We start from the raw sequence: 10,317 nt of genomic DNA, 5'->3' as shown, positions 1-10,317 counted from the left end.
CATATGCGGGAAGTTTTAATTCATTATTTTGAAGAAAAGTGTTGCTGAATAGTTTGGGAAGCTTATGATGAACATGCTCCATCTCAAGATACTTGTGAATGTTGGTTTAAACGCTTTAAAAGTGATGATTTCGATGTGAAAGACAAAGACATCCAGGTCAACCGAAAAAGTTTTTAAACCAACAATTACAAGCATTATTGGATGAAGATGTGTGTCAAACTCAAAAACAACTTGCAGAAAGATTAAACGTTGCTCAGCAAACAATTTCCGATCGTTTACAAACAATGGGAAAGATTTTGAAGGAAGGAAAATGGGTGCCACATCAACTGAACGAAAGACAAATGGAAAACCAAAAAGTCATCAGTAAAATGTTGCTTCAACAACACAAAAGAAAGTCTTTTTTGCATCGAATTGTGACTGGCGATTAAAAGTGGATTTATTTTGAGAATTCTAAAACCAGGTGAAACCATTAATACTGATGGCTTCCGACAACAAATAATCAATTTGAACCATGCTTTGATCGTGAAACGACCAGAATGTTCCAGAAGACACCCAAAGTAATTTTGCTTCATGATGACGCACCATCACACACTTCAAAACCAGTTAAAGACATGTTAAAAGATCTTGCCTGGGAAGTATTAACCCACCCACTGTATTCACCAGACCTTGCTACTTCAGATCACCACTTGTTCCGTTCGATGGCATAAGCACTTTCTGAGCAGCACTTCAAAATGTACTTAGAAGTGGAAAATTGGGTCTCTGAATGGTTTACCTCAAAATAAGAAAAGTTCTATTGAGACGGTATCCACAAATTACCTGAAAGATGGGGAAATGTGTAGCTAGCAATGGACATTACTTTGAATAAAGCACTTTTAATGTTTTTTTTGAAATTACGTGTTTTCTTTGATTACAAAATCTGCTATTAACTGGTACACCTAGTATATTAAGTTACATTAACATTACTTTGATGTCCTGTTTTATCATTTTTTTTACATATGGCCCCTTTTCCCCCCATTGACCCCTTCTAGCCCACTCCCACCCCCCGCCCCATGCTTTCACCACCCTATTATCTGTGTCCATGGTTTATGCATATATGCATACAGGTTCTTTGGTTGATCTCTTCCCACACACTCACCCTCCCCCGCCTTCCCTCTGAGATTCAACAGTCTGTTCCATGCTTCTATGGCTGTATCTGTTTTGTTCAAGTTTATTTTGTTAATTAGATTGAGCATATGAGTGAGATCATGTTCTATTCTATGTCTCTGGATATATTTTGTTCAGTTTATTTTGTTCATTAGATTCCTCATAATAGTAAGATTATGTGATACTTGTCTTTCTCTGACTGGCTTATTTCATTTAGCATAGTACTCTCCAGGTCCCTCCACGCTGTCTCAAAGGGTAAGAGATCCTTCTTTTTTACTGTTGCATAGTATTCCATGGTATAAATTTACCACAGCTTTTTTAACCATTCATTTACTGATGGGCATTAAGGCTGTTACCCGATCTTAGCTATTATAAATTGCACTGCATAAACATAGAGGTGCATACGTTCTTTCTGATTGGTATTTTGGGATTCTTAGGATATATTCCTAGAAGTGGGATCACTAGGTCAAATGGCAGTTCCATATTTAATTTTTAGAGGAAACTCCATACTGTTGTCCTTAATGGCTGCACCAGTCTGCATTCCCACCAGCAGTGTACTAAAGTTTCCCTTTTCTCCACGTCCTCACCAGCACTTGACATTTGTTGATTTGTTGATGGTAGCCATTCTGACAGGTGTGAGATGATACTCCTTGTTGTTTTAATTTGCATCTCTCTAATGATGAGACACTGGGCATTTTTTCATGTGTCTTGGCCATCTACTAGTATATGTCCAGTTTGGAGAAGTGTCTGTTTAGGTGCTTTGCCCATTTTTTACTTGGATTGTTTGTCTTCCTTTTATTAAGTTGTATGAATTCCTTATATATTTTGGATATTAACCCTTTATCAGATGTATCATTGACTAATTTGTTCTCCCATAGGGTGGGCTAGCTTTTCATTTTGATGGTATTTTCTTTTGCTGTGCATAAGCTTTTATTTTGATGTAGTCCCATTTGTTTATTTTTCCTTAGTTTCCTTTGCCCTAGGAAATGTATCTGTAAACCTACTGCTATGTGAGTTGTCTGAGATTTTATAATCTTCTAGTTTCTTCTAGGATTTTTATGGTTTCATGACTACATTTTATCCATTTTGACTTTATTCAGTTGTGTGTTGTGTAAGTTTGTGGTCTAGTATCATTTTTTTTCAGGTATCTGTCCAGTTTTCCCAACATCATTTATTGAAGAGATTGTCTTGACTGCATTGTATGCTCTATCTTCTTTGTCAAATATTAATTGAGCATGATGGCTTGGGTCAATATCTGGGGCCTCTGTTCTGTTTCATTGATCTATATGCCTGTTCTTATGCCAGTACCAGGCTGTTTTGAATACAGTGGGTTTGTAGGATAACTTGATATCTGGTATTGTTATTCCTCCAACTTTGTTCTTCATTCTCAAGATTGCTGTGGCTATTTGGGCTCTTTTTTGGTTCCATATAAATTTTTGGAGTATTTATTCTAGATCTGTGAAATATGCCATTGGTATTTTATAGGGATTGCATTGGATCTGTAGATTGCTTTGGGTAGTAGGGACATTTTAATTATGTTAATTCTACCAATCCATGAACATGGAATATTTTTCCACTTGTTTAACTCTTCCTCTACCTCTTTTTAACCCTTTTACACCATAAGTATCTGTAGACACAAGCAGCATTTCTGTTTTAGATGCATGGCAGTTAACTGGTTTACATCCTGTAGTTTTCTGAGTACAAGTCTTTTTCCTCCTTGGTTAAGTTTATTCCTAAGTATCTTAATTTTTGTTGCAATAGTAAATTGGGTTGTTTGTTTAGTTTCTCTTTCTGAGAATTCATTATTGGTGTACAAAAGAGCCATCAATTTTTGGGTGTTGATTTTGTATCCTGCTACATTGCCAAATTCATTTATTAAATCTAGTGTTTTTTTGGTGGAGTCTTTAGGGTTTTCTATGTACATTGTGTCATCTGTGAAGAATGAGAGTTTTACTTCCTCCTTTCTAATTTGGATTCCTTTTATTTCTCTTTCTTTTCTGATTGCTGTAAAATCCAGTACTATGTTGAAAAAGAATGATTAAAGCAGACATCCCTCTCTTGTTCCTGTTCTTAGGGGAAATGGTTTTAACTTTTGCCTATTGTATATGATGATCCTTGTAGGTTTGTCATATATGGCCTTTATTATGTTGAGATATGATCCCTCTATTCCACCTTTGCTGAGAGTTCTTACTAAAAAAGGGGGTTGGATTTGGTCAAATGCTTTTTCTATTTCTGTTGATATGATTATGTGATTTTTGTCTTTCAATTTGTTAATGTGATTTATTGCATTTATTGATTTGTGAATATTGTATCAGCCTTGCAACCCTGGAATAAATCCCACTTGATCATGGTGTATAACCTATTTAATATATTGCTGGATCCGATTTGCTAATATTTTGTTAAGGATTTTAGCATCTGTGTTCATCAGGGATATTGACCTATAATTTTCTTTCTTTTTAGTGTCTTTATCTGGTTTTTGGAATTTGGATATTGCTGGTCTCATACAAAGAGCTTGGAAGTGTTCCTTCCTCTTGGATTTTTTGGAATAGTTTGTGGAGACTAGGTGTTAGTTCTTTGAATGTTTGGTAAAACACCTCTGTGAAGCCATTCGGACCAGAGCTTTTGTTTGCTGGGAGGTTTTTTATTACTGTTTCAATTTCATCAGTTGTTATTGACCTATTCAGGTTTTCTAATTCTTCCTGATTCAGATTTGAGAGATTGAATTTGTCCATTTCATTCACATTGTGGAAGTAAATCCATTTCATTCACATTGTCCAGCTTGTTGGTATATAGTTGTTCATAGTATTTTCTTACAATCCTTTGTATTTCTGTGGTTTCATTGTTACTTCACCGCTTTTGTTTCTGACTTTATTTGGTTCCTCTCTTTTTTTCTTCAAGAGTCTGGCTAACAGTTCATCAATCTTGTGTATCTTTTCAAAGAACCAAATCTTGGTTTCATTGATTTTTTTTTTTTTTTTTAGTCTCTATCATTTATTTCTGCTCCCATCTTTATTATATCCTTCCTCTGCTTCCTCTGGACTTTTCTTGTTGTACTCTTTCTAATTCTTAAATTGTAGGGCTAAATAATTTATTATTAATTTTCTTGTTTTTTGAGGTATGCCTGTAGTGCTATGAACTTCCCTCTCAGGACTGCTTTTGCTGTGTCCCAGATTTTGGGTTGGTGTGTGTTCATTTCCATTTGTGTCCAGAATGTTTTTTACTTCTTTGTTGTTCTCATTGGTATCCCATTCATTGTTTAATAACACACTATTTGACCTCCAGGTGTTTGAATGTTTTGGGGTGTTTTTACTGTAGTTGACTTCTAATTTCATTCCATTGTGTTCTGAGTAGATGCTTGATAAAGTTTCAATATTCTTGAACTTGTAGAGCCTTTTTTCTGTCCTAACATGTGGTCTATCTTTATGAATGACCCATGTGCACATGAGAAGAATGTATATTCTGAAGCTTTGAGTGGTAATTTTCTATAAATGTCAACTAAATTCATCTCCTGTATTGGGTACATATATGTTTACCAGGGTTATATCCTCTTGTTGGATCAATCCGTTAGTATTATGTAGTGACTTTCCTTATCTCTTGTGATGGCCTTTATTTTGAAGTCTATTTTGTCAGATTTGAGTATTGCTATCCCAGTTTGTTTGTTTTTTCTTTTCTATTTGCATGGAAAAAATGTTTGCATTCCTTCACTCTCATCCTGTGTGAATCATTTGTTCTGAGGTGGGTCTCTTGTGGACAGTATTTATTTGTGTCATGTTTTTATATTCATTCAACTACCCTATGTTTTTTTGAATGGAACATTTAATCCATTTACATTTAAGGATATTATTGATATGTACTTATTTATTGCCATTTTAATTCTGTATGCCTATGTTTCTCTACTTTTTCTCATTACAGCAGGCCCTTTAGCATTTCTTGCATTGCTGGTTTGGTAGTGATGAACTCCTTTAGACTTTTCTTTTGCACCATTTATTTTAAATGATAGCCTTACTGGATATAGTAATTTTGGTTTCAGATCCTTCAGATCCTTGCTTCCCATTGCCTTGAATGCTTCATGCCATTCACTTATGGACTATAGAGTTATTGGGGTTCCTTTGTAGGTAACAAGTTCCTTTTCTCTTGCTGCCTTTAAGATTCTTTATTTGTCTTAATTTTTGGCATTTTAATTATGATGTGTCTGGGCATGGGCCTATTTGGGTTCTTTTTGCTTGAGACTCTATGCCTCCTATACTTATGTGACTTTTTCCTTCACCAGGTTTGGGGAATTTTTTGCCATTATTTCTTCAAACACATTCTCTACTCCTTGATCACTTTCTTCTACTTCTGGCTCTCCTATTATGTGATTATTGTTACCTTTCATGTTGTCCCACAGATTACTTAAGCTGTGCTCCTGTTTTTTAATTGTTTTTTCTTTTTGGAACTGTGATTGTATGATTTTTTTCTATCCAGTCTTCTAACTCACTGATGTGATCCTTGACTTCCCCTAATCTGCTGTGTATTCCTTCAGCTGTGTTCTTCATTAGTGCTCTGTCATTCTTCATAGTTGTTATATCTTTTCTCATGCTGTTGAGCATCTTTGCTATCATTATTCTGAGCAAATTTCTTATCTCCATTTCATTTATCTTCTCTTTTTTCTTTCATTTGTGGTTGTTGTTTTTTGGCTCCCCATTTTGGCTGCCTGTTTCGGTTTGTGACTGCATAGTAGACCTGCTAAGCTCACAATTTCTAGTACAGAATAGTGTCAAATGCTGTTTCTGACTAATCAGATCAGGTAAAGACTCAAAGCCTCTAGAAACTGCTTCTGCCTGCAGACTGATTAGATTCAGTCTTGTGTAGCCTCAGGCAATTGTCCACTGGTGGGGCAATATGTTTTCCAACAGGGTGGGGCAGTTGCTTTTCCCTGGAGGCTAATTGTCATTCTCAGTCTCTTAATGGGCCTCAGAAACTCCACAGAGTGGGGCACTGTGTTTTCCAATAAGGTGGGGTAATCGTCTTCTCCCTAGGCAAAAACCGCCTTGATAGCAAAGGTCTGCCTGATAAAGATGTCCTCTGCAGCCTGAAGGAATGACTCAGCACCGGAAACTGGGGTGTCTGCTTTCTGAACTCCCACCCCAGACCCCCCAACTCTTGCCTTTGCTCTCACAGCTCCAGTCCACTCTGTCTCCCCCCTACCAGAGCCCAAGGTGAATGGCTGCATACAAAATTTTGTGTGTTGGCTCTTTAGCTGCTTTTCACAGCCAGATGTTATGTGGTCACCTTTGTCAGTTCTGGTGTTCTCTGCTGGGGTGCCCCATTTAGGGTTTTAGACCCCAGAGTTCTCTGTGGCAATCCCCCAGAGCTGAGATATCTCTCCGGAACTTCAGCTGCTGTCTGAGCACAGCCAGCCCTTTCGCACCTCCACCCTTCCTGTCAGTCTCTATGGGGTTTCCACTTTCCATCCTTGGTTATCAGGGTTCTTTCCAGCTCATCTTCAGTTGATTATTCAGGATGTTTGTTTGTTTTTGGTATTTTAATTGTTGTTCCAGTTTGGTCCTGGGAGCATGTCTGTGCAGCATCCACTTACTCCACTGCCATTTTTAATCTTCTTCTCTGGTCTATTTTATGTGGTTACTTCACCAATCATCTTTTGTCCCAGGCTCATCACCACTATCACAGATGTGTAAGCAGTTGGCACTGCAAAATACAAAGATAACCCTCTGCAGTTGAACAAGTGTTTTGTTCTGCTGGAATTTTTTTTAATAACTAAAAACTGATTATTGAACAGATGTAGGAAGGGAAAGGAAGATGAAAAACAGGCATTATTATCCCTTCTCATTCATAATTTTATTAATAAAATTTGAATAATATCTGATGACCCTTTTCTTGATTATATAGTTAAAATTAGAGACTCAAAGTATATATTTACTTAGTTTTGTTTCAATATGCAAGTGTTAGTATATAATTGTTTTCTTCCATTTGATTGTTAGACAGAACTGCTTCATAGTGTTTATGCTACTAACAAAAATGTTGTCAAATTTGGGGGCTTTGCTTAATGCATTTAAGATTTTTTAGTATATTCAAGTTTTGTCCTTTGTGTCACTCTTCTGAGAATATGTCTGTAGTGTACAAACATTTTTGGAATGGGGCAGACATATGGAAAATCAACTTTGATACTTATGTTTTAGTAAATCCATGTTTACAGTTAAGACTTTTTCTGGGAAATGCTGTTTTTGATTTTGAAACTTTGGTATTTTTATATAAATGGATTATAGAAACTTATCAACTATTTCTACAAATGTATCTATAAACCACAAAACTCACTCAAGCTGAATTTGTAGGTTAAATTGTTTAAGTGATATCCTTGGCTCTGTAATTTATTTCCAAAATTGGCTGAATTCTCTCCGGCCAGTGTAAGTCAGTGGTTGAACGTCTACCTATGAACCAGGAGATCATGGTTGGATTCTCGGTCAGGGCACATGTCCAGGTTGTGTGCTGTAATTTAGAATCAGGAGCAGCCATGATTTATTTCAGGTTGTGGGCTCAGTACCCACTGGGGGGCGGGGGGTATAGGAGGCAGCCAATCAGTGATTCTCTCCCTTCCTTTTCCTCTCTAAAATATATATATATATATATATATGTTTTTTTTTTTTTTTTTTTCAAATAGCTGAGTTCCTTTAGGTACTGTGACAACATATTCAGAATAGAAAACATTGACCAGAGAAGTGGAGAAGAAGAAAAAAAAAAATCTTACATAAAAGACTTTTTTTAATCCTGGATGAGGCTTTTTACCATCTCAACTGTAAACAGACAAAATTTTTAGTAATCTTCCACTTTAATATTGGGAGTAGTTTGTCAAATCTTTGTCACCTTATGTGGACTGTAAGAATGTTGTGGAAAAAGTAAATGGAATAATGAGCACCATGTTTTCTCTGATTTCTTCTTTCTCTTAGAAGGGTATGTTAATTTATTCTATTCACTTTTCAAAAATGTGGTATCATTTATGCAGGTATAGTTGACCCTTGAACAATGTGAGGGTTAGGGGTACCCCCATGTTGTTGAAAATCTGAGTATAACTTATAACTATTCAAAAATGTATCTACAGTCCCTCAGTATCTATGAGGGATTCATTTCAGGACACACACACACCCCCCCCCCCCCCCTTAAGCCCTGCATATACCAAAATCCATAGGTGCTCACATCCCTTTTATAAAATAACATAGAACAAGGCATAGTCAGCCCTCCGCATCTGTGAATTCCAGGGATCAAAAATATTGTTTTCAATCCTCAGTGATTTGAATCTGCAGATGCAAAATCCAGGAATGCAGAGGGTCCACACTAATATTTATTCAAAAAACTCTGCCTGTAAGTGGATGCATGCATTTCAAACCCATGTTGTTCAAAGATGAACTATATTTTTATTTCCTTTTGATATCCATGATAATTATCTTTTAACTGCAAAAAACTTGGAGTGACACTTATAAAAGTCTCCCTTTTGAGGTAAAAAGGAAGATGAAAAACAGGCATTTTATTTCTAGAGTGAGAATACATTCTTACCCCCAGAAAGGAGCATCAGTCCTGAAAGATCAAGAAGAGAAAGAAAACAATGATTAGGCTTAGCTGCACTAAGAAGATTCTCAAGAAGGACTTTAAAGGTTCTCTCTTTCCGGACCTGGTGGAGCGGAAGGCCCATCATGGGAGTCGACATCCGCCACGACAGAGACCAAAAGGCTCGGCTCAAGGAGCCCAAGAGCCAGGACGTCCACCTAAGGCTGCTGGTCCAGCTGTACAGGTTTCTGGCCGGAGCGACCAGCTCCACTTTCACCCACGTGGTGCTGAAGAGGTTGTTCTGGAGTCGCACCAACCGGCCGCCTCTGTCCCTTTCCCGGATGATCCGCAAGATGAAGCTTCCTGGCGGGGAGGCCAAAACTGCCCTGGTTGTAGGGACTAACTGATGACATGAGAATCCAGGAGGTGCCCAAACTGAAGGTGTGTGCCCTTCGTGTGAGCGGCCGTACCCGGAGCCATATCCTCAAGGCTGGGGGCAAGATTCTCACCTTCGACCAGCTGGCCCTGGACTCCCCCCAAGGGCTGTGGCACTGTCGTGCTTTGTGGTCCTCGCAAGGGCGGAGAGGTGTGCAGGCATTTCGGCAAGGCCCCAGGAGCCCCCCACCCACACCAAACCCTATGTGCGATCCTAAGGCCGGAAGTTTGAGCACGCAAGAGGCCGCCGGGCCAGCCGTGGCTACAAAAACTAACCCTAAATCCTATCATGTTATTAAAAAGGTTTTGGATGCTGAAAAAAAAAGGACTTTAAAATAAGGAGCTAAAATAAGTAGAGCCTGGGGAATTACAATAGATCATGTTGAAACTTCTGCTTTCAAATGAGTGAATTGAGGCACGAAAAGATAACAACACATGGTCACTTTTTTCTTTCTTCAATATATCTCATAGTCCAAGAGTTCCAGGAGTTGGTCCACATGGGTAGATTAATCATCTTACTGCTGTTGACGCCACCCAGGTCCTCTTAATAGAAAGAGGCATTTTACGTGAAAGTTGGAAAGGATTTGAGAGACGCAATCGTAGAGCTGTAGCAGCGCAACCTTGTGCCTATTTTGTCTTCCTTATTCCACCATGGAATAATTGTTACTCCTGACTCCTTCCTTTGGACAATTATTATCAAAACATTTTGGGCCAAGGCTATAATCTAGAATCAGGAGCTGCTATAGTTTATTTCAGAAGAATTGGAGACAGATAGAAACCAAATAGTTTACAGCAGCAAAGGAAACGAAAGAGGCACTTGGAGATCTTAGGTATAACCTGGCCTTAACTGGCCCAGGGTAGCCCCACTCAGCTTCACGAATGAACTTTGACTGCAAGCAATGTAATGGTGTGATGCCGCTCACTGTTAGATGCCATACCCATTTGCCATTGGAATTAGGGGCATATTTTGCTAGAGATGGTAGAGGTAGTGGAATCAAGATCTTCTGATCTAATATTTTGCTGTCTAGCCCTCTGAGCAAGAACTATTTGGTCTTTATTTGCTTGCCAACTTCAATATAACCCATCCATCCTTTGTGCTAGGAAATGCATTTTTCAGAATTATTTACACATATAGCTTGAATACCATTATCTCCCTGAAATTTTTTTATCATTACTTTTTATTTTTACAATTGCAGTTGA

General features: G+C 37.9%; 1 pseudogene; it reads left to right on the top strand.

Moving 5' to 3' along the window:
* Window positions 1–8,782: 8,782 nt before the first annotated feature.
* On the top strand, window positions 8,783–9,436 carry LOC103295810 (60S ribosomal protein L18-like; annotated as a pseudogene).
* Window positions 9,437–10,317: the final 881 nt, after the last annotated feature.

The sequence above is a fragment of the Eptesicus fuscus genome, chromosome 3 (genome assembly GCF_027574615.1).
Source record: "Eptesicus fuscus isolate TK198812 chromosome 3, DD_ASM_mEF_20220401, whole genome shotgun sequence".
Classification (NCBI taxonomy): domain Eukaryota; kingdom Metazoa; phylum Chordata; class Mammalia; order Chiroptera; family Vespertilionidae; genus Eptesicus; species Eptesicus fuscus.
This window is presented reverse-complemented; position numbering and strand designations above follow the sequence as displayed.